Genomic DNA, 23,558 nt, shown 5'->3' with positions numbered 1-23,558 from the left:
TTCACACAACAGACTGCCATTATCATTTCCATTCACGGATCAGAGATTCAGAGCAAGCCTTGCTGCATGCTATGTGTTTATCTTTGGTCTACAATTATCTTTCTTCTTTCTCTCTCTGTTTCTTTTGGCAATATAATTAGTAAGTATGAGCCCACAACAATATAGAAAATGCAGAACTTTAAAGTAGCTTACAATTTTTGCCTAAGGCAATCATTATTCCAGCCAAATCCTATGCTTATGATTATGATTCCCTTACTTTCGCTTGATAAATATTTATATCACATATGTCTTATCAAAATGTGATACATAGTTTATTACAGAGTCATACTATAGTGAGTTATCATGTTACATATAATTTTGAAACCTGCTAGACACTGACTCAGATTGAAAAATCTATAAGTTATCTCTTCAATCTTTGTTCAAGCCTCTGTCATCCCTAACTCTATCCCTAGACTATTTTATTACTCTTTTAAATAAATTTTGCCTAACTTAAACCTTTTCTCTCTTCAGTTTATCTTCCATACTACCTTCTTAGTTACCTTTCTAAAATATAAACTTAACCATATAACTCCCCTGTTTAATATCTTTTAGAGATGCCTCAATCACTAAAAGATAAAATTCAAATTCCTTATAAGATTATATTAGACATTTTAAAATTTCCTTAGTCTTCCTATTCCAGTAGACACTGCTATACTTCAATGTGACTTTGCCATTCATCTTATCAGTCTTGGAGTTCTCTCTCCATTCTCTTTAATCTGGGCTAGCTTTGTAGCTTGCTTTGGTTAATATTATGTGGCAAAAATGACAATGCAACTTTATTAAAAAATTTTTGTCTTAAATTCTGGGATACAAGTGTAGAACGTGCAGGTTTGTTACATAGGTAAACGTGTGCCATGGTAGTTTGCTTCACCTATCAATGCATCATCTAGGTTTTAAGCCCCACATGCATTAGCTATTTGTCCTAATGCTTTCCCTCCCCTAACTCCCTGACCTCCAACTGGCCCTAGTGTGTGTTGTTTCCCCCGCTGTGTCCATGTATTCTCATTGTTCAACTCCCACTTTTGAGTGAGAATATGTGTTGTTTGGTTTTCTGTTACCGGGTTAGTTTGCTGAGGATGATGGCTTCCAGCTTCATCTATGTCCCTGCAAAGGACATGATCTCATTCCTTTTTATGGCTACACAGTATTCCATAGTGTATATGTACCATGTTTTCTTTATCCATCCTATCATTAATGGGCATTTGGGTTGGTTTCATGTGTTTGTTATTGTAAAATAGTGCTGCAATAAACATATGTGTGCATGTGCCTTTATAGTAGAATGATTTGTGTTCCTTTGGATATGTACTCAGTAATGGGATTGCCAGGTCAAATAGCATTTCTGGTTCTAGATCCTTGAGGAATCACCACACTGTCTTCCACAATGAAAGAACTAATTTACGTTCCCACCAACAATGTAATAGTGTTCCTATTTCTCCACAGCTTCACCAGCATCTGCTGTTTCTTGATGTTTTAATAATCACCATTCTGGCTGTCATGAAATGTTATCTCATTGTGATTTTGATTTGGTGTTTTACTGAGTTCTTTTATAATGGTTTTTGTTAAGGGAGTGCCCAATTGCTCGATATAAAATTTGGGACATCCCAGGTTGAAAATACAAAATCAAGCAGCTTTTTTGATGTCTGTGAGAGTTATAGCTTTTCAGCAAGGACATGCTATAGCCCCTCCTGAAAATAGATATACAATAACTAAAACAAATTTAAATCCCACAGAGATTGTAAGCTGGATAAAATTCACCTGAAGATATTCAAAGTGAGACACTGGGTCCTGACCATGATTACTCTTTACAATTTTTTCCAGGATTATGTGGCTGACAGGTGGCAGATAACCTAAAAATAACCTCAGCTTGTTTTTAAAGTTTTCTTACTAATGGTGATTAAAAATACTAACCCATTTTTCTATTCCATGATGAGTAGTTTCATGAAGAAATTTAGTTAATATCCACTTGAAATGATCTGGTGCCATAAGCAACCACCTTGAGCCTTCCAGAGATTATATCAATGAAGAGTAGAACCAGAATTTTTCCACTCTTCCTTTTCACAGTTTACCAGAGATTTATCCTTTGAGAGTTTAGCTTGGTGAGCAAAATGATCTGCTTGAGTATTTCCTTTAAGTCATGTCTCTTCCCATAAACTCCAAAATTTATAGTCATCTCTATAGGTAGTAGGAGTGCATCTAAAAGTTATTTTACTTATTGTCCATTTTTAGAAGGGTGCCAACAGACATAAGAAGCCCCCTTGTCTTGAAAGCATACCAAAGTCATGTACTACTCCAAAAGCATATCTGCTATCTATCCACCTATCCATCTATTTACTTTCTGTCTGGAATTTAGCTAGCTGACAAACACTAGTAAGTGCAAGAAGTTCTGCAATCTGGGTGATTTTAATTCTAGTAGAGGACTACATTCTAAAAGCCTATCTTCTTAATTTATTGATGGCACATCCTGTTTACTGGCTGACTTCTAGTTGGTTTCAGTTTTGAGATATGATTCATCAACAAATATTAGACCAGGTTTCCCAGTGGGTTCTCTAATATATCTGAGTGAGGCAAATAAAGTTCCCTAACTAAAATTAGACAGTCACGATGCTGCACTTACTTCAGGTGGGGCAGGAGAGTGATAGGACTCAGCATGTTGCAGAGATAAATAGTAATGTGAGAGGAAGATAGAGTATTAGATGTGAGTAAGTTGGCAAAATGTGTTATGTATACTCAGTCGATAGTAATGTATGTGCTGCATGAGGAACCGTGAGGTCAAGCAGAGAGCCTAGAACTAGTTCAGCACAAACACTGCAAAGTTTCATAGCTGCACCTGTTGTCCTAGGTCAAGAAGGATAAGCCATCACAACTGAGTCAAAATTGAGGCTGTGGTGAGCAATAGGGTTTTCATGAATCCCGTGAAACAGAGCTAAAGCCCTAAGGGCATGTCCAGAACACTCATGTAAAAATTAATGGGGTAGATTTTTGTATAATAGTTAGGGATGACTAAGAAAGGAAGCTATTGAAGAGTCTTCTTCAGATTACAGAAGACCTGCTCATGTTTGAGTTCCCAGATCAGAGGATCTTTTACTTGGGACTTAGCCAGTTTATAAAGAGATATTGCAATCACAGAAAAAAGTTGGTCCCCATTGTCTGCAGTATTTAGTCATATCTAGAAGATCTCTCTGTTGCCACCTTGAAAAGGGTCCAGAAATAGTTTTAATAGTCTTTAATCTAAAAGGAGAGAATGTTTTTTCCTCCTTAAATGGGTCATGCCCCAAATAATGGGCTGTGTTCTGGAAAATTTATAATACGTCTTTGAAATACTATGTTCTTTTTCTTCTAGGGCTGAGACCAAGTAAGTGGGAACCTTTGTTCAGTAAACCTTCCTTGTTTACTGAACAAAGTAAGAGATCATCTACATATTGTATCAGAACAGAACCACAAAAGAAATTCGTGAATCATGTAAATTTTAATTAAAGGCCTGGGAAAAATAGAAGGAGGTTTCAGTGAACCTCTGAGGCATGGATGTCCAGGTATATTGCTGTTTTCCCCAGAGGAAGGCAAAAGGGTGTATTCTGCTCTACAGACACACTCAAGAAAGGCCAAGCAAAGATCTGTGACAGTGAAGCTAATGGTGTTAGGCAGAATTGATTAAAAGATGGTAGTTGAGTTAGGAACTAAAATTCACTGGTATCTGAGGCTGGCACTAACAATAGTCTTAAAAGGCCCATGCCAGTGTTCTACCCTGTGATTCTCCTTATAACAAACTACACTTTTAGAGAGTGCAACACAAAAGAGTAACACAAATGAACACATAACAAAAAAAAGGATGAAAAGAAGGGCTTGGTTTTGCCAAAAATGCCAAACAAATGGTAAGGGATAACAAAACCAGGGTATCAGACACATAATAAATAGCCAAAGAACTCACCACAAAGAGAGTAGATTTCAGACCTGGAGCTGACTTGCCAACATCATTGTGGACTTGACAAGCGGCAAATAGTAAGGCACAGGGGGTTCTGCCCCAGCTGAAGGCTAGAGTCTGTGGTGATAGGCAGAGCAGATCTTCTTGAAGGAATTTCCAAGAAAACTGTGGAAATAAATAAAAATCACTCAAATGAGAACAAACAAATGTTATTTATTCAGAGCTTGCTAAACAAAAGAGTCACCAATCACCAATTATGTTTGGCAGAGACTCAAATGCAAGTAGAGTGATGGGACAGCTGTACAGTAGAAAAAGGGAAGGCATTAGGTATGCCTAATTGGAGGCTGTTGGCATGGGGAAAGTAGAAACAGGCTAATTAGAAGTGGATCATACTATGTGATGTGTTAGGAGTGCGTATTTGGCTTCCCATGGTTGGTTCTAAGTTAGACATACAAGCAAAAATTATGGAATCTGGCAATTATTTACTAGGTCCTTACTGATGTTGAAGAGGTTGTGGTTGGGCTTCAGGCTGGTTGCTACAGAAGTTGAGGTCAAAGTTGTATTTTTATATATGGCTTGGCAATTTTCTGTTTGTATATTCACTCTCCCACCATTCACTGAGTTTTTGAAGATGTTGATCATATTGGTAATGTCATCCACAGCATTGGTCACTTATCCAATAAAGGCGTGCATGACCTCAGCATTTTACCAAACTTTCTGAGTAGTCCAAAGAGTGGCTTATCCATAGAGATAGTTGGAACATGAATGGTTAGCTGGAATGATAATAAGTTCTTCTAGGCTTATAACAAATCCTCAGACTTGAACTTGCAGTGATTCTTCAAATCCTAGGGGGTAAAGACCAGCAACAGGGCAACCTAGAACGTCAATAAGAATCTAGGCAGATTTTAGTTCCCGGTGACTACAAGTCAAGAGGTAGAAATAAAAATGGAATCATTCTTTTCAAGGCTGTTAGTTTGTAGCCAGATGCTGAAGGAAACGGGAATAATTGAAAATCTGGTAAAGGTTGACAGTCAGTGCAAGGTTAACAATCTATGCAAGGTAAATGCCAAACTAGAGTTTCCACAATGAGAGAGAAAGCTTATCTACAAAGTTTGCATATCTATCAGTTACCTGCAGTTTACAAAGAGGCATTATACAGCTCAAACAAAAATAAACAGAATCAGAATCTGCTAATCCAGAAGGATGTGCCATAATTTCCCACAGAAACACAAATTTTCTTTCTACAGTTACTTCTCCCCTTTTGATCAAAGATAATCTCAAAGAAAGATTATTCTTGATCACTAATTAAGGCTAATCTCATGAGATTTGGCTTGTTATTTGCATAGGTACAGTAAAAGTGGCAATCTACATATCGATTTTCTTATATTTGCTTTGCTGGAAGTTTTCATAAAGAATGTCAAGTTGAACTTTTCAAAGCCTCTTGAGGATGAGAAGCCAAGTCAAAAACTCACATCGGATTTCACATGCAGTACCTATCGATTTGGCAGGCATTCCTTTTTCCTTGAGATCCCACAAATATCCTAAGTTTCCAGAACCTGCTGGGAAATGACATTCCTTGCTCACCTGCAAAGCTGTGAACCCTGCAAAGCCAGGTTTCAAGCCAGTTTTCACAAGAGGCACTTTGGAAGCATTGGTCCCATAAGGCCAACTTGAGTTCCTTAAAGCATCTATATCTGATCAAATAAGCATCATTCTCAAATATAAGATCCAGGCAAAGCTTTGGTTTTATTACCAATGGTTTGTTTGTGTCCTGTTAACAAGGAGGACAGACTCTTATGGAACCTATGCAAATAACTATATTGTCATGAAGATAAGAAGACTCAATTGGAGTTTCTAAATTTTGAAAGGGGGAGTCAGGGAGAAAAAAAATACAGGTTTCATTTCTGTCTACAAGTAATGAGCATAGTCTATAAAATTGTTTGAGTGTTAGCTTAAGAGAAAAAGAAAAGAAATTCTTATTTCCTGAAAATAGAGCAATAAAACATGAACACTATTTCAAATAAAAATCATAATCATTTGCTCATTCAGTTTTATAAAATTAACTCTTCTTCCACTTGATCTTGTGTTACTTGTTTTATTAATGCATCTGCTTCTCAACTAAACATCTGTAATCCTGACTCAGTCCATGGTATGATTTCATAGTCATTTAAACAATGTCATCAGAAATCTGTTCCCCAGAGTATATGGCATGATCCTTTCCTACCAGATTCTAATATTGTTCTTTTTTTGCTGAAGATAGAAAACCTTAGCCTATAATTGATTGCAATGATTTTATGGAAGCATCAGTGTAAAACAGAACAAACAAAACGATCTGTAGATGACAAAAGTCTAAAAATGGCTATCATTTACATATTATTGATAATTTTCAAAAGTGAATAATCTGAGTAGAGTTCAGGATAGGAATAATGCAATTGACAAACACATTTGGTTGTTTCTGTTATACAAAACAAAATAAATTCAATCCAAAAAACATTTTAGACAAAATATCTATAAATGCAATGTATTGGCAATATTTTCAAAGAGGCTATATAACACTTAATTTATAAAATGCTTGTATATAACCTTAAAAAGAAAACATTTTCATGTATAACACAAAAATCTTGAGCCATTAGATGCCACATATACCTAGCATGCCATTAGAATTTATCAAAGTTATCAAATAGAATCATTAAATCTGTAGATTATAAACACGAGAGTATTAATAAAAATGCATAGATAAGTGATGTGAATCCCCAACAGAAAACTCCAGACCTAGAATATACTGGTTCCAAATAAAAGAAGTAAAGATGCAAACAAGTTAAAGTTTTAAAATATAACAAATTATGATGGATAACACTATACTGCCTTTATCTAACATCAAGCAAAGCAATACCAGGACTCCGATAAATAGAAATATATAATGAACAGTGAAAACATTAACAATTCTGGGGTTCACGTTGTCATCTCCTATAGTATCTCTGGAAATCCTCAGAATCCAGACAGGAGCATGGCCCCATCAGTCAGGGGGATGAAAGCTGTGTGCATGTTGAGGGGTGAAGGCCTGGTACAGAGAATTCTCCATATCAAGCAGAAGGAAAATGGACTATCTGTGGTGGTGGTACACATTACAGGATTGGCTGAAGACCAGCAGATTCCATTTTCATCAGTTTGTAAATAATATATGAGGAGGTCCCAGTGCAGGTCCTCACTCTAATCCTCTATCCTAAAAGCACATGGGCTGAAGGATCAAGAGAGGGATGTTGGAGACCTGGACAATGTGACTGCTGGCAAAGATGGTGCAACGGATGTGTCTATCAAAGATTCTACGATCTCACTCTCAGGAGGACATTCCACAATGGTGGTCCATGAAAAACCAAATGACTTGGGCAAAGATGAACATGAAGAAAGTACAAAGATGGGAAATGCTGGAAGTCATTTGGCTTGTGATGTAATTGGGAATTCCCAGTAAACATTCCCTAGGATGAGGTCCAAGTGCCAGTGACACATCTGTTATCCTGCTAGCTGTAGAAATGTAACTTGATAAACATTTAACACTGTAATCTTAAAAGTGTAAAGAAAAAAACACATTCACAATTCTCCAGAAACTTCTTACGTAGAATACACATTTAAAAATGTTTATAACATTTTCCCCGGACAAATTAAACCTATGCAAATCTGAGCATCTCTTCTGATTTGACAATGCTTCCCAGACATCTTGTCAATGATAACATATTAAACAAATAACCTTAACTAGTTCCAACTCTTGTCTTTTCCCATGGTGAAAGAACACATCTTTGAGACTTTCCAGAGGTCCCCTGGGAAATCTCAAAGGCCATTTTGGGCACTGGGGAGGCTGAGAGGACTGTGCTTGACTAGTAGCCAAAACAACTTTTTACTGTTTTACAGAGGGCTAACCGGCCTCTGCTTTATCTGAATTTCTCACTTTAGCTTGTCTGCCCCATTTTGGGTGCAGAGCCTACCCCTTGTGTCTGACCACAAACCAACATATCCTGTCTCAATTCATACAGCGTTTGGGGACGTTTGTTAAGTTTTAAGAACTCCCTCCCACCCCCAGATTTTTACACCTCAACTTTCCACAGGTGCTTTAAAATCATTGCTCACTCATCCCTTCTCTGAATTAGGATTTGAGCATCTTTCTGTGATGATACTGCCCCACTCCTATTGTGATACTCCTCTTGTTAAGAAAGTTTTTCTGGATGAATGTCCAGATTAAACTTCTTTTCTTCGACAGTAACGATGCCATGACTTGGACAAAATGCCAACTGCCTGTGGCTCCTGCTTTCCTCACCCAGTGCAGCCTTAGTGGACTCCTCGTGCCTTTCCTTGGCTGGGGAAATCAGAATCCACAGTGGTAAGCCATGACTTCTAATCCAGTGTTGCAGACATCTGTCTGTTTAGCACAGTAAGAAGTTGACCTGTAGTTCTCTCATTTTTGTCATTCCCTCCTGTTTTTCTATCTTTTCCTCCTGCCTTTTTTGAGAGTGGTGAAAGCCCCTAATTCTCTCCTGATAATCATACCTGAGTTAAAGGCCCAAGGTCTCTAGCACTGGCAGGTGTTCTTTCCATTATCATGAGATAACCATCAATTTGGCTGTTGTCCTCCAGACCCCTCAACAGTGGGATATGCTCTGTGTCATTATAGTAATAATTCCAGCCACTTTCTTAAAAAAAAAAAAAAAGTTGGCGGTGAGGGCAATATTTTTAAACTTCAATTTCAGTGGCCTCTTTGAGGAATAAAGAATTTTTCCAAATTGTTTCCTTCTGTAAAGGGCTATTGAATCCTGTGCCACCAAGATCTCATTCACGCAATAGATGCTTTGTTGGTGGTGGTGGGAATTTCGTACAAAGACACAGAAAAGAAATGCTTTGTCTCAAAAACTTTTCAGTGACCGTTACTTCTTTCAAAGACAATCTTCCTTCCCCAACACTTTCTGAGACCTATGTCCTCTCAGCACCTACCCCCCATCTCTCTTTTCTACCATCTTCCATGTTCCCTTCAGCTCCCTTTAATCCTTGGATCTCCCTCTTTCAAATCCTCTGTATCCTCCACCTTTCTGTCCACGCCTGCCAGGTCTTTCCTCTCCCACTCTGGCCCCTCAATTCCTTATAATCCCTTGAGGTTTAAGCCCTGTCCCTTTGTGGGAGGCTCTAGAGGAGCTCAGGGGCACTGACAGCAACAGCCTGAGGCTGAAAATGCTCCCTGGAAACAGGCTGAACGTTTTATCCACTGAGGTGAGCTTTGGAGACACCAGATGGTCTCTCCTCCATGCCCCCCCTCTCCGAAATTGAGTCTACGGCTTCCCTAGAATTATACACCAGAGCCAAGGGCAGCTTATGGGTCTCCTACTCAAATATTGGTGAAGATGCCTCAGTTCTCATATTGAACAGATTACCTCAACTTGCCCCATCTACCAAAAATATTGCCCTTGTAAAAATGTAAAGGTGAAGCAATGATGGTAATGTTTTTTTATATGAACCAATGAGTTTTGTATTTCTGTGATTATGCCTAAGTCATGACTAAAATTTAAAAATTAAAGCTGTAAGTTCGTTATGTCTGTCTATATGTTAATGTATGTGTGTTTGTGCATGTGCACATGCCTTTTGTGTAATATTTTCTTCCCTCTAGATGGTATTACCACATTAAATTATAAAATCCTTTAAATAAGCTCCTTTTGGATTTGCTTAGAGATGAATGAGACCCTACATAAGTTAAATATTCTTGAACTTCCCTGAAATTAGGAAAATCAAATTTCTAGTATTATCAATGTGAAAAAAGAACTTTTATAAAAGCTTAACAAAATGTTAAAAAAATTCAAGTTCATCTAATTTAGATAAACCTTTGGCCATTGAGAGTGCTTGATATAATTGATTTGATAAACATAGCTATGTCTTCTGAGTTGTCCACATTGTAAGAATACATTTTTGTTCTACTTCAGTATATTTTTCCTAAACTTATACAAATATACTGAATCTCTTTGCTTGATAATTGAAATATATTCTTGGTATATTCTAACTATATATTTGATATATTCATGACATATAATGTCTCATGATAATCATGTTATATCTCTTATTTATTTATTTATTTATTTTGAGATGGATTCTCACTCTGTTGCCCAGGCTGGACTGCATTGGTGCAATCTCGGCTCCCTGCAAACTCTGCCTCCCGGGTTCAAGGGATTCTCCTGCCTCAGCCTCCCAAGTAGCTGGGACTACAGATGTCTGCCACCATACCCAGCTAAATTTTGTATTTTTAGTAGAGACAGGGTTTCACCATGTTGGTCAGGCTGGTCTCCAACTGCCTGCCTCAGCCTCCCAAAGTGCTGGGATTACAGGTGTGAGCTGCCATGCCCGTCCAATCATGTTATATCTGAAAATTTTTTCTCTATAAAAATGAAGTCCATTCACTTTCATAAATTTGATGTAATATCCACCTTTTTTTTTAAAATAAAATTAATTATTATGTTTACACATATTTTCTGGGAAACCTTTTGAAGCAATTTTAAGTGCCATAACAAAAATTAAATTTTTCAGTCAATTTTCATCACATCTTTTACTTTCAAAAATTATCAAGAATATGTTAACCACAGCAATTTTAAATCTTTTGTCATCTATGGATGGTTTTGTGTTTTTCACCGATGCTTCCCATCAAGCACTTGCAAATCTGTTACAGGCCAGAGGACTTTGTTTCAATGAAAAAGGACTGACTCGGAGATACATGGAAAAGAATTATGCTACGTACTCTTGTGTAAAAGTTTCTAATTACATTGCTTAAATAACTTTGGGACCAAAACAATGAACTGAGTCAGGAATTCCAGAACTCTAGTTGAGAAAGAGATGGGTTCATAAGCCTACTAATCCGGTGGGACAAAAGCTAATTACAGAGGAGTGAATAAACTGATGACGGATAATTATGGGACTTTTTTGGAATAGGGCTATGGCTTTAATGTTTTATTTTCTGGACATAAATAACCTCCTCCTCTTTTTTAAGCTATCACTCATAACAATTTTAAGGACTATGCTCATTCCTTGTAAACAGAAATGAAACTTGATTTTTCTCCTCAACTCCCCCTTTCAAAATTTGGAAACTCCAATTGAGTCTTCTTATCTTCATGGCAATATAGTTATTTGCATAGGTTCCATAAGAGTCTGTCCTCCTTGTTAACAGGACACGAACAAAACCATTGGTAATAAAACCAAGCTTTGCCTGGATCTCATATTTGAGAATGATGCTTATTTGATCAGATATGACCAGACGCTTTTAAGGAACTCAAGTTGACCTTATGGGACCAATGCTTCCAAAGCGCCTCTTGTGAAAACTGGCTTGAAACCTGGCTTTGCAGGGTTCACAGCTTTGCAGGTGAGCAAGGAATGTCATTTCCCAGCAGGTTCTGGAAACTTAGGATATTTGTGGGATCTCAAGGAAAAAGGGATGCCTGCCAAATCGATAGGTACTGCATGTGAAATCCGATGTGAGTTTTTGGCATGGCTTCTCATCCTCAGGAGGCTTTGAAAAGTTCAACTTGACATTCTTTATGAAAACTTCCAGCAAAGCAAATATAAGAAAATCGATATGTAGATTGCCACTTTTGCTGTACCTATGCAAATAACCAGGCCAAATCTCATGAGCCCAATCTTAATCAGTCACCAAAAACAATCTTTCTTTGAGATTATCTTTGATCAAAAGGGGAGGAGTAACTGTAGAAAGAAAATTTGTGTTTCCATGGGAAATCATAGCACGTCCTTCTGGATTATCAGATCCTGATCCTGTTTATTTTTGTTTGAGCTATCTAGGACCTCTTTGTAAACTGCAGGTAACTGATCGATATGCAAACTGTCTCTTGTCTGGTAGAGATTTAATTGGCTTTCCCGCACACTATGGGAAAACCAGTTTTTGTAACTACTAATAAATTGTACTTGAATGTGCTATCTTGCACAAATTGTCAATTATTACTAAATTTTCAAATCTTCCAATTTCCCTCAATATCTAGCTATAAATCCCTAAACTAACCTTCCAATTTTTCTCCTTTTCTCTTTACTCAGAGTCACTGAGAAAACCTTACTATCCAGATCCCAATTCAGACCCTAAGTTGCCTTGTGGCTGGCCCCCAGGCTCTGAAGAATTACTGCAAGCTCAAGTCTGATTACTTGTTTTAAACCTGCAAAGACCCATCATTGCTAGCAGACTATGCATGGGTTCTCTTTTCCTCTGGACAAGGCCTGACTGGAACACAAAAGAAGTATGGGGAAATGCCCAGGTCATGCATGTTCTGATACAAGAGGTAACCCAGACTCTGGGTCACATTACCAAGACCATCAAAATGCTCAAAGAGCAATGCTGCATGATCAAAAGGGTTCATCCACTAACCTCTTGGAACTCTCTGGAATAGTTACCCTTGGATTTAACTTCTGTATTTCTCACTTTAGTATATCCTTTTATATTAACATGTCTCTTTTTTCCTTTTAGGCATCCCACTTTTAAGATGCCTGATCTGAAGGGCACTAAAACAACTGACCTTTGCCAGCATGCCCCACAGATGGTTCAGCTAGTCCTCCAGGAACAACACTGAGTAAGTCTGACCTGGGGACTATTTTACTCAGCCATTTCCTACTTGAGATTCTTCTTGTCTCTCTGTTCAAGGACGCTTTCTCTTAGCCTTTCTTGAACAAGAGTGGAGGACTGATAAGGCGATTTAACTCTGTCTTTAACACAACTTTAGGTTGGTTTGCCCAAACTACTAGGTTCTTAACTCTATATGAACCTCCTCCGGTATTCTAATTTGTTTGCTCTGTCTTAGACTCAGAATCCCACTCCATGTGCCTAAGCACAAACCAATCTTCCTGCCTTAACGTCTCTGCTACCAATATTTGATGTAGCCCGGTATGTTTCAGCATCATCCCCCACCTCCCCGCAGTCCCCCCTACTCCCGCCATACACATACACGTACACATAGCCTCAGACCCCTTCCATTTTCCATAAGCATATCTCCCAAGGTCTTTGCACATAAAGGCTGTGTTTGCTCACTCCATGCCTGAGACTTTCCTGGCTTAGATCTTGAGCATCTTTCTATTGCAAGATTCTCCCTTAGTAATGTTTTCCTCACTTGAGACTTGTACACTTTTTTCCTTGACAGTGCAAAAAAATATCATTTAGGATTTGATTTTCAGAAGGTAAAATTTAAAACATCGTCAGGAAATTTAAATACTTAAGTAGGATAATGGATTACTGAGAAACAGTACTTGGTTATCTATTTAATCAAAAATGACGTGAAATAATTTTTAGAGTAGATATAGGAGATAACATAATTGCAAAGAACGTCATCTCTTTTATATGAAGACTCTTCTCTTAAATGATCAAGGACTTGAAAAAGTCATAACAAAGCACAGGAAATGATTCTGATGAGATTCTGAATGCTTATCTTCTAAGCAGATTATTCAGAAGGTGAAGAAAAATATTTTACAAGCTCTTATTAAGAGAATATACTAATCCAAGAAAAAATATTTTAATCGAGAATAAAACAAATTCTAGTTTTGTATCTGCATATTTGATACTAAAGCTTATATTAAAAATTTTGTAAATAAACCCATTGAACTTCAGCCAGATATGACTACAAGAAATAAAACTTCCTATCCATGAGCCTTCTAGATTTTCTCTATCTAGTTAGGGTTTTGTAAGGTTTTGCCCTATATTTTCCTGTTTCTCATCCTGGGATAACTACTTATTTTACTTCAGAAAAAAAATTACTCGTTTTCCTTAACAAAAAAAATCCTTCATACCTTGCACTTAAAGTGTTCCTCTAATCACTTCTATTAGAGTCTCATTCATCTCATTCACATATATTGATTATAACTTTTAACTACAGTAACTCCTATTGCATAGAGAAACCTTGGAGATGGTATAAAAGAAAAGTTACTCACTAGATATGTATTAAAACAGCCAGATAGATCTTATTCAAACTGCTGCAATAAGGGAGAGAGGTTTCCGTATGGAATTGAGCTCAACTTCTAATACAGCAAAGACAGCTATGGATTTGTAGCCAAGGAATAGAGCAAGGTGGTAAGTGGATGGAAAATTACTAAGAACTTAACTAGATACCAAAGGTAGAGGGATTCTTTCTAAACTGGCTTAATTATTTTTAATATTAAAACTACGAATTAATAACATTATTAATAATAAAACTACTTTTGACAGGCAGGCCAAGAACTAAGATATCAAGAGTGGAGGTGAGAAACTTGATCAAATACTGAGTAGTCCAATATCAAGCATTAGTACATTCTTGATAAATTGGCTAAGCAGGAGTCTTTGCTAAAACTGGGCTGGGCAGGCCAAGGTCAAAGTCTGCTTAGGAAGAATGCTCCAAGGAGCCTGACTCAAGTTTGGTCAAGGGAAAAGTCTTTTTCAGTGGATAATTGTAAACTATCTTTTATACACACTATTTTATAGCAGACTAGAAGGGTTTATGAATATACATCTTATAATTCTTGCAGTAATAAATATCCCTATAATACAACTCACTGAAGCAAAAATTAAACATGTTTATTAACACACCCAAATATATAGACTCTCTGTATTATATAAAAAAAAGAGGCAAAAAGTCTGTAAGAAGAAAATTATACTTAGTAATGGATGTGTAGTATTTTATTCTAGTAAGATAATCTAGGTATCTAATAAATACCCATTAATTCACCATATTTAGCATCAGTCTAAAGTTCCATGTTATCAAAAGATCTTGGTCTTCAGCCAAGCTGTCACACTATAAAATGTAATTAGTTTCTTTTGAATTAACATTTGTCAAAACAGTGATTCAATTTAACTAAGTGCAAATTTATATTTTTATAATTATAAACATATAGTAACTAAAATGATAGATGGTTAAACCAAGAAACCTGTATAAGTGGAGGAAGAACATGCCCAAGTAAATTAAAATGTATGCTTGTGCAGTATATAATACCAAGAACTCAGAAGACACAGCTGTTTTAATTAAACCAACAATATAAAGCTAATCTCATTTGACAAAATGTACCAAAATTATGTGAATGTAAATTCTTAGAATATTTGAGCAACTATCTATAAGAGTATTGAAAGCAGAAATGCAATTATCTTAATTTCCACAAATTTTTGAGTATTTTATTTACATCAGACCTTATTTAGCTCTAAGTCAATCAGAAAATAGAGCCTTTAAAAATTTTATAATCTAATTTAGTAATACCATCTGGAGGCAGGAAAATATTACATACCCACAAACAAATATACATACAGATCTAGAGAACTTATCATTTTAATTCTAAAACCTCGGCCATAGATCAGGCATAATACAGAAATACATAACTTACTTGTTTCTTAAAAAAAAAAAAAGTGGATGGGGGGCTCTTTTCTTTCCACTGGGTCAAAATTCTTTATTGATTTGAGTTCAAAATAGAGAAAAACTGGATAAATAAAAATAACAGACCAAATTTTCTGACATCTTTCTAAACTAACAGAGACACAATATCTGCAAATCATTTAATTCATTTACAGAGATTACCAAGTCACTCCCTACACACATACACACACACACACACAATACACACACACACACACACACACACACACACAAATCCAGCACTAGAGATCAACCGCATACTCAATGAAAATTAAATTCCTACCATGCTGCCAACAGATAAGAGCCTGGAACATCGAATTAGGAGTAGGGCTCACCTTTAGGTCCCTGAATTATCAGTCACAAATGGGGCACAAAGGCTCCAAGTGTCCTTATTACCTGGGTGGAGTAGATGGAGATCTGAAGGCATGGTCCCATTTTGAGTCATGGCATCAATCCTGTCAAAGAAACAGACAAGTTAAAATTGCTTTTATTTAGGCTATTGCAATAGGGAAACTACCCTTATCTGAAGATAATGAGAATGGCTCAGCTGCTAAGACAGTATAGCTTTTATAGGGAGGGGTAACCAAATCCAAAGGGTGTGGCTTAACACTGTGGTCAGTTTGCAAACTGCAGACGTCACACTTTGTTAACTTTCCAAAACAGTTCTCGGTAGTGCTGGTGGTTTTTCTTGGTAAGCTTCAGAGGGCAGAGTTATTATCTCAGCTAATCAGCTATGAGACAAAGCACAGGATGTGGAAGTTTTTGCTTTGTCAGCAGGTTTTGTCAGCAAATGAAAGGGTTTGTGGTAGGCCTTGCCACATGTGATCAAAGATCTTCTAGAAGAGTTTCACACAGAGACAACATCAAACAGAAAGACCAGGGACAGGAAGGAGGCTGCTGGTCCTGCCCACCCCCACTCCCACCCCAAATAAGGCTAAGAGGCAAAGGCACACATCCTTCCTCAGCCCAGCTCACTTACTTGCAGGTGACACACTTCCTTCCCATGCCTGCCTGTCCCCACCCCACTGACCTGCTTACACATAGGCTTTCTTCCCCTTTGAATACCCATTTCTACATCTCTCTATTTGCACTCATGCTGACTCAATCGGTATGTCACCGCATCCCTCCAAGGCCACCTTCCGTCCACTCTTTTTTCTCACAATTTAGTTCCCACAGAGCCTCCAGAATGAACAAAAGTGAAAATCCGATTTTGTTACCAACCCGTTCAAATCTTTCTGTCTCTCCCTATTGTCCTTCCAGGAAAGCCTATGTTACATAGCACAACATTCAAGCCTTCGTTGTTTCAGGTCACCCCCTTTCCTTGCCAGCCCTTAGCCAACTCTACGTTCCAGCTGTGTGAAACCTCCATCTGCTTCCCTGCACTGCCTGCTCTTCTCCCTGTCTAGGCCTTTGCTTGTGCCTTTCCTTCCATCTCCAATGCCCTCCTTCCAACTGGCTAAGTCTCAATGTGTGCATACAAGAATTTAGAAGACACCGCCTCTGGATTTATTCCAGGCCCCACTTCAGCCCCCAGCATTCTCCGCCATGTTGAAGCTGAGTTTGGCTGAAATTTCCCTATTCCCTACCCTTTCCAGTCACAGCATTTACCACACCATTTAGCAAGTTCTTCCTTCTTTCTCTGTCTCTGAAGCCAGACCAGGAACTCCCTACAGGTCAAGATCATGTGTTCTTTGATGCTTTTTCATGACAAGGGGAGACATAGGGTTGCAGTAGTGAGTGGGCATCTGTTCTCAGAAGGCAGTGCCTGGAGCACTGTAAGTACTTTTAGAAACCTTATGAAATTAAGAGTGGCTGAATTCACCATATATGTTCAAAACGGTACAATACACTGGATTTATAGAACACATCTCAAATCCTGTAGAAACAAGACAAACTCACATAAAGCAATTAGCAAAAGCTGAAGACTCTAAGAGGTACGATATGAAATAGTTGATTTTTGTAACCAATTGTGTTACATCCAATGAAACCTAATGAATGTTAGAACGTGGTAACCAGCCACTTTGGGGGTCTGAATGTTCACTTATTTCAGGATTGACTTTTTTTTTACTCAAACCCAGTAAAAAAAAAAAATTTTTTTTTACTCAAAATTTCTCCTTAAAAACTAACTCTTGGGACAGCTTCTGAGCAAGCCACATACTGAAATCAGTTTCATCTCTCTTTTAATTAATCCATGTGAACATCCCCTTGGCTTTCATGACTATGGGATATATTCCTCAAAGTCAAATCCACACTCACAACTATATTGACTCCCACACAGTTCCCTATGCATGACCAAGGCTTGATAATACTGGCTGAATTGGTGACTTGCAGAATAGCTGTGCACCACTTCTGGGATGGTTATGATTTCCTTAATTTGAGTCTTGGTTTTCTTTATTCCAAATATATTGTCTACAATATCACTCATGACTGTTCAGATCATAGTCACAATTTAAAAAAGGAAAATATGTATCCTTACTAATCACATTCATAAACATGAGTTACAAAGTATAAAATAGCTTCGGAAGGAGCATACCCCAAAACTGCAGAGTAGTGCCATAGGTGAATTGCCTCTTATAGACACTGCATCTAAGGAGAGGGCACTCAGGGGAATAGACAACGTCTGAGGTGGAAACTGCATGGTTTAATTTTTCCCCCAGAGGAAGACTCTGATGCAGGATTATTGCAAATAGATTTGGAATGGAATCCCAGGAAGTATCAGTAGGGGGCTGGAGAATGAGAGAAGAAAGAAAAAGAAGCTAAATGGGAATGTGACTGTAGGAAGCAAGGTCTCAATCTTCAGGAGATAGAGTAGAACAGCCTCAGATTTCTCTCTGAGCAGTGAAAAATCTGAAATATTTAATATAACCCTTCTTATTAGTTGTTAGTTGAGAGCTGCCCTGAGGATATTAATTCCCTGTGTCTCAGCCCACTTGACATCAGGTCAAGCATATTACCACGGCATATGGAGCCCCTACGTAGAAAGTCATGGGTTCTTGTAGCACAAAGAAGACAGACTCTATTACATTTCAGATGAATCTAAGCTGTTGCATGTGTAATAAGGTGTCTCAGCTGATAGGCAGGCAAATAAAAGAAAATTATGAATTTTATTAGCTTCATTAAGTTTCTGAAAAACACCATCCAATAACTGGATTTCCAAACTCATTCCCAGAATGTTCAGTCACTCTTTTTCTACCTAAATGAGAAGAGTCACCCCAAGCAAATTAAGCATGCTTACTCTATCCTTTAAACCTTCGCTCAATCCACATCCAATGCATGTTTCTTGTGGGTCCAGAAGCAGACCCTGATGTGGGGTTCCCAGTATAAGTGATATATTAAGGACGTTCCCTTACATGAAGCGGGGACAGGAAGCAGGAGAGGAAAGGAAAGAACCCAAGCAGAAGTATAATTTATCAAGATGCTCCAGCTGAAGCCTGTTCTGCAGAAGGCTCTAAAGTATAAAATACACCCTAGGAGTGGTCATGTCTTAAGACAAAGGAGCTGGGTTATTGTATTCCCAATAGCCAATCAGACATTGGAAACACTGCCCTGAAATACTCTGGGAGGGCACATTAAGTTTGTCTCATCTGTCACAGATTCTTACATTTTCTGGTTAGTTACAATTTCTGGGAAAAAATTTATAAATGGAAAAGTTCATGGAATAAAGTAATCTGTTGTAGCATTTAGACCTGAGGCCATAAGTCATGGTCATCATCCCCCTTCTCTGACACTGTTTTAGATTCCCCAGGAAGCTTTGGCTAGTGCCCCTGTCAGTGTAGGTGACTTTCCTGGAGGGGCTATCAAAACCACCATCCCTGAGGAATCTAGGCCCCGACTTACCAAATTTTATCAAGCCATAGTATGATAATACTAAGAGAGGCCCCAGTAGGTCTCCCAAATGCAGAACATTATTTTTTCTGCTCCCCTTATATAGCAGCAATCTCTTCTCATGGCCCTGGCAACTCAGCTCTTTCATGCATCTCCTGCTGCTGAGCATCCACTGAGTGTCAGCTCAAGATCTCACCTCTTCCATGAAGCCTTCCCTGGTCTTTGCGTTCCTCAGTGCCTTCTTGTCCCTATAACTCAAAGAAGTTACTGCTTATGCCTCTCATCTGGCCTGAATTGCATTCTACATTGTAATTCCCCATTACAGAATTTTTATTGACCTTGGACAATGTAATTTTGTTGACTTGTGAGTGTATGTGTTGTCTTTCCGATGGGAACCTGAACACCTGAACAGCGTTCTATCCCACACTTCACTGGCTGCCTCCAGTGCCAGATGCAGGTTGCTCTGCATCCCCAGTCCTCAGGGAACTCATGTTGAATTAGCAACTGACCAGCTTACACAGTAGCATCTCTGCACCATAGAACTAAATCGTGATTTTTCTCATCATAAGTCTTTCTTCCAAGAGCTAAGTTATTTGGTTGCCAGTGACACTCATTATCATTCAGGCCACAATCGTTTTTCAAAAAAAACTCACAGCTTCCAGAGGTTTAACTGTATGACATTTTAAAATCAGCCCTTAAAAGCACGTATTTCTAGATGCTTTATTATTAATACAAATTATGTGCAAATGAATGCTGTAACTTACCCCTACAAAGAGAGATTTTTTTTTTCTTTTTTGGCATTACTCAGACCTTGGGGTTGACAAGCCTGCTTTGGAGATATTGGGTATTTGTGGAAGAGAAGAATATAAACATTTACATAAAGAGACAATTCAACTTACATTCAACACCTTTTGGGTGCCAGGAATTGCCCAGGGGACTCCATATAGACTATATTGTCCAAAGGTTTTTTTCCTTCAATTTTTTTCTGGGGCTCATATGATGGAGTATTTTGAAGCATTTTATAGCCTCTTGTGGGAGCTTAAAGAGAAAGGAGGAAAACTCATGTCACTTCGTTTTGCAATTAATTACTTCTTCTGGGAAGACTTTGCCTTGTAATTATAGTATTTATCTCTATGTATTTATTATTTTTGATTGTTTCTGTCTTGTATTCTCTATTCAGAAGCAAAAATTGGATACAAAAATAGTAGTAATCTTGACTATATGTCTCCAGGCATGTAATTTACTCTCCAAATTGCTGTATTAAATGAGATGAAACAAAATATTTATGTTACTATTAATAGAGGTTAAAATCTATTGAATGCTTGCTATGAGCCAGGCACTCTGCACAGCACTTTATACATATCATCTCATTTAATACTCACAGCAATCTTCAGAGGCAAGTACTATTATAATCTCTGTTTCATAGATGCTCAGGGCAGCTCAACAACTTCCCAAAGACCATGCAGCTAGTAAGTAAAGAAACTGAGCTTGGCCAGGTGCAGTGGCTCACGCCTGTAATCCCAACCCTTTGGGGGGCTGAGGCAGGCGGATTATCTGAGGTCAGGAGTTCGAGACCAGCCTGACCAATGTGATGAAACCCTATCTCTACTAAAAATACAAAAATGCTCTGGTAACTATAGGTTACTGAAGTGGACCATTAGTAAAAATGACATATTTGGGGAGTAAGCTTTTAGGTACTTCTAAATCAAATAATTAGTATTTACCCAATTTCTTTTGGTAATGAACATGGAAAAACAAGTAAAAGGTGGCTATTATGTACTGTTAATGTGACAGTTAAAGAAATTTATGTATTCATATCCTTATTGAAACTTTGTTATAATTTTGATTTTAGTGTGTAGTATTGTTCTGTACATTATTTTTGCAATACCTAAGGTATTAGAGCAAACTAAAAGTTAATTGTAAACATTTTATGATTTTTGTCATAACTACATTTTAAAGTAACTATGGTTTTAAAATATACTTGTCATCATTTTCTTGTATGTGTGAAACTACTGTAAAAACTGTCTTTCTATGTGTGTGTATGTTTTTTTTCTATAGAAAAAGAAAATTTAAATTTAGAGGTTAAAACCATCAATATATTATTTTTTAGAAAATAAAAAAATACAAAAATTAGCTGGGCTTGGTGGAATGTGTCTATAAGTCCAGCTACTCGAAGGTTGAGACAGGAGAACAGCTTGAACTCAGGAGGCAGAGGTTGCAGTGAGCCGAGATTGCATCATGGCACCCCAGCCTGGGCAACAAGAGTGAAACTCCATCTCAAAGAAAAAAAAAAAAAAAAGAAAGAAAGAAAGATAAAGGAAACTGAGCTTATGCTGCAGAGAGGAAAAAAGGCTCCCTCCTTAGTCCTCTCCTTTGAGATGGCAAAAGAAGTTGTAATCTCAGCCCTTGTCCTGCTAGCTGAGAGATCACAAACTCTTTGGGTCTCAGTTTCTTTATTTATTGAATAGATATTCTAATGACCACATTGCTATGCCCATCTATCTGTCCATCATTTGTCCATCTTCGAGCATTTAACTTTCACTGTTTTACATTTTGCTTATAAGAGTTACTGATAGCTCTCAAAGAACATAAAGTATGTCACATTCATCTTTATACCTATGGTTCCTAGGCCACTATTCTAAATGCTTTAAATCTATTAAATCATTTATTTTTCATGATACCATGAGAGAGGTATTCTTTTTATCCCCACTTATTTCAGACTTAGGAGGTTGTTTGACCCCAATCGTAATGATATTAATGGTGTCAGATAGATTTTAATGTAGGTATCTGGCTCCAGAGTCCATGTTCTTAATTACTATGCTATACAAGAAAGCAACTTAACTTTCTTCTCAAATCCAGGTACTGTTTCAGAATAAATTTTTCCATATGTTTGTATCCACTTTTTCCTCTTTACTCTTTAGCTCTTGTTTGTATTTCATGATCTGTGTTTATTTTTGTGTAATTACAGATGTGATTTTTCTGTGCACATTACTTTTTAAATCTCAGATATGAAATCTCATACATACATTAATTTTAATTTACCATTGATTTATTTCTTAGAAGCAATATCAAAAGAGAAAAATTTTCCTCTAATTTTCAAGTTTTATGACCCTAAATGTGACAGGGAGCAAAAAATGCCACTTTGGCATAAGAATTATTTTGAGTAAAAACGATTGCAAAGAAATAGGTAACAGGAAAAAAAAAAAAAAAAAGCTCTCTGCCCTCCACCTATTTTCCTAAAAGTAGGAAGCAAATTTGCAAAAGTGCCCCTCTTTACCTCTGTACCAAGAAGGATGAAAGTTAATCATTAAAGACAGCAATGGATCCTTGTCAGCCTGGATATGGTACCAGACGGATCTGCATAATAAACTTTACCAATTAGACTTTGACTACCACTTGTTTCTCATATAGTTGCACTCCCACAATTTACTATTCCTAGAGGTTATAGGTCTCGTTCCTCTGTCTTGTCATTTCTCTAAAAATTTTTTGTTCCTTTGCTATATACATCCGAGTTCTAACCAAACTTTTTTAAGTTACTCATCCCTGAGTTTCGCTTATGTATATATGAGATATGCACACGGTAAACCTTTGTTAGTTTTTGTTCATTAATCTATATTTTGTTGCAGAGCTTCAGCTGATAATTTAGAAGAGAGTAGATGGAAAATATTTTTCCCTCCTGTCCAAATGCAAGGATAATCTTACATGAGTCCAGGAGGAAGGTAAGTAATATTAAAGATACAAGAAGATGAATGGCTTCAGATTTTGCCTTTTAGACTTTCAGAAGACAAGGGTTTAGATGAAAATTAATGCAAATCTAGGATAAACAAAGCAATCACAAGGAGCGTTAGGTCCCAGATATGCTAATTTTGGTCTCTGCAGGTCATAGAAAACAGAATTAAGACATAGGGACTGAGAAAGATTGTTAACTAAGTCCTTCACCTTTAAAAATGAGAAGTAATAAATAATTTAAGATTCCAACTAAATGGAACAGAATTTTTTTAAATTAACACTATGACAAAAAAAAAAAAACAAACAAACAAGAGCAGTAAAAAAGAAAACAGATTGGTCAGTTAAGCATTTCATTGTGAAAACCTTGACGTATAACCAAAGAATATCCAAAAATATTTCTGACATCAAAGCATTACCCTTAAGATTAATATTAAGAAATAAAATAAACGAAGCCTAAAATATAAACAAATTCACCTTTTTAATGTGACTTTTATTACTTACTTAAAAATCTGCAGTCAGAAAATATGAAAAGAACATTCACTAATCACAGCCAAGTGACTACTCTCCCACAAGTACTTAACACATTACAGTAAATTGTTACAGGATAACCAACATCACACACACACACACACACACACACACACACACACACACACACACAC

The 23,558-nt window shown here is 37.3% G+C and overlaps 2 long non-coding RNA genes across 3 annotated transcripts in view; one reads left to right on the top strand and one right to left on the bottom strand.

The window, feature by feature from the left end:
* LOC116533534 overlaps positions 1-5,624 on the bottom strand; it is a 58,460-nt gene extending 52,836 nt beyond the window's left edge. Inside the window, exons 1-2 of the long non-coding RNA XR_004261338.1 lie at positions 4,577-5,624; positions 3,965-4,123 (exon numbers count right to left, since the gene is read on the bottom strand). This is a non-coding gene — a long non-coding RNA (uncharacterized LOC116533534). The remainder of the gene's footprint in view (positions 1-3,964; positions 4,124-4,576) is intronic.
* A 4,889-nt stretch (positions 5,625-10,513) lies between these two features.
* Positions 10,514-23,558, top strand: part of LOC116533539 — a 43,821-nt gene continuing 30,776 nt past the window's right edge. For both annotated transcript variants that reach the window (XR_004261339.1, XR_004261340.1), the window contains exons 1-2: positions 10,514-12,549; positions 22,794-22,886. This is a non-coding gene — a long non-coding RNA (uncharacterized LOC116533539). The remainder of the gene's footprint in view (positions 12,550-22,793; positions 22,887-23,558) is intronic.

The sequence above is a fragment of the Sapajus apella genome, unplaced genomic scaffold (genome assembly GCF_009761245.1).
Source record: "Sapajus apella isolate SASKATOON/1434 unplaced genomic scaffold, GSC_monkey_1.0 scaffold3, whole genome shotgun sequence".
In the NCBI taxonomy this organism is placed as follows: domain Eukaryota; kingdom Metazoa; phylum Chordata; class Mammalia; order Primates; family Cebidae; genus Sapajus; species Sapajus apella.
The sequence above is the reverse complement of the archived record's forward strand: the minus strand, read 5'-3'. Positions and strand labels throughout refer to the sequence as shown.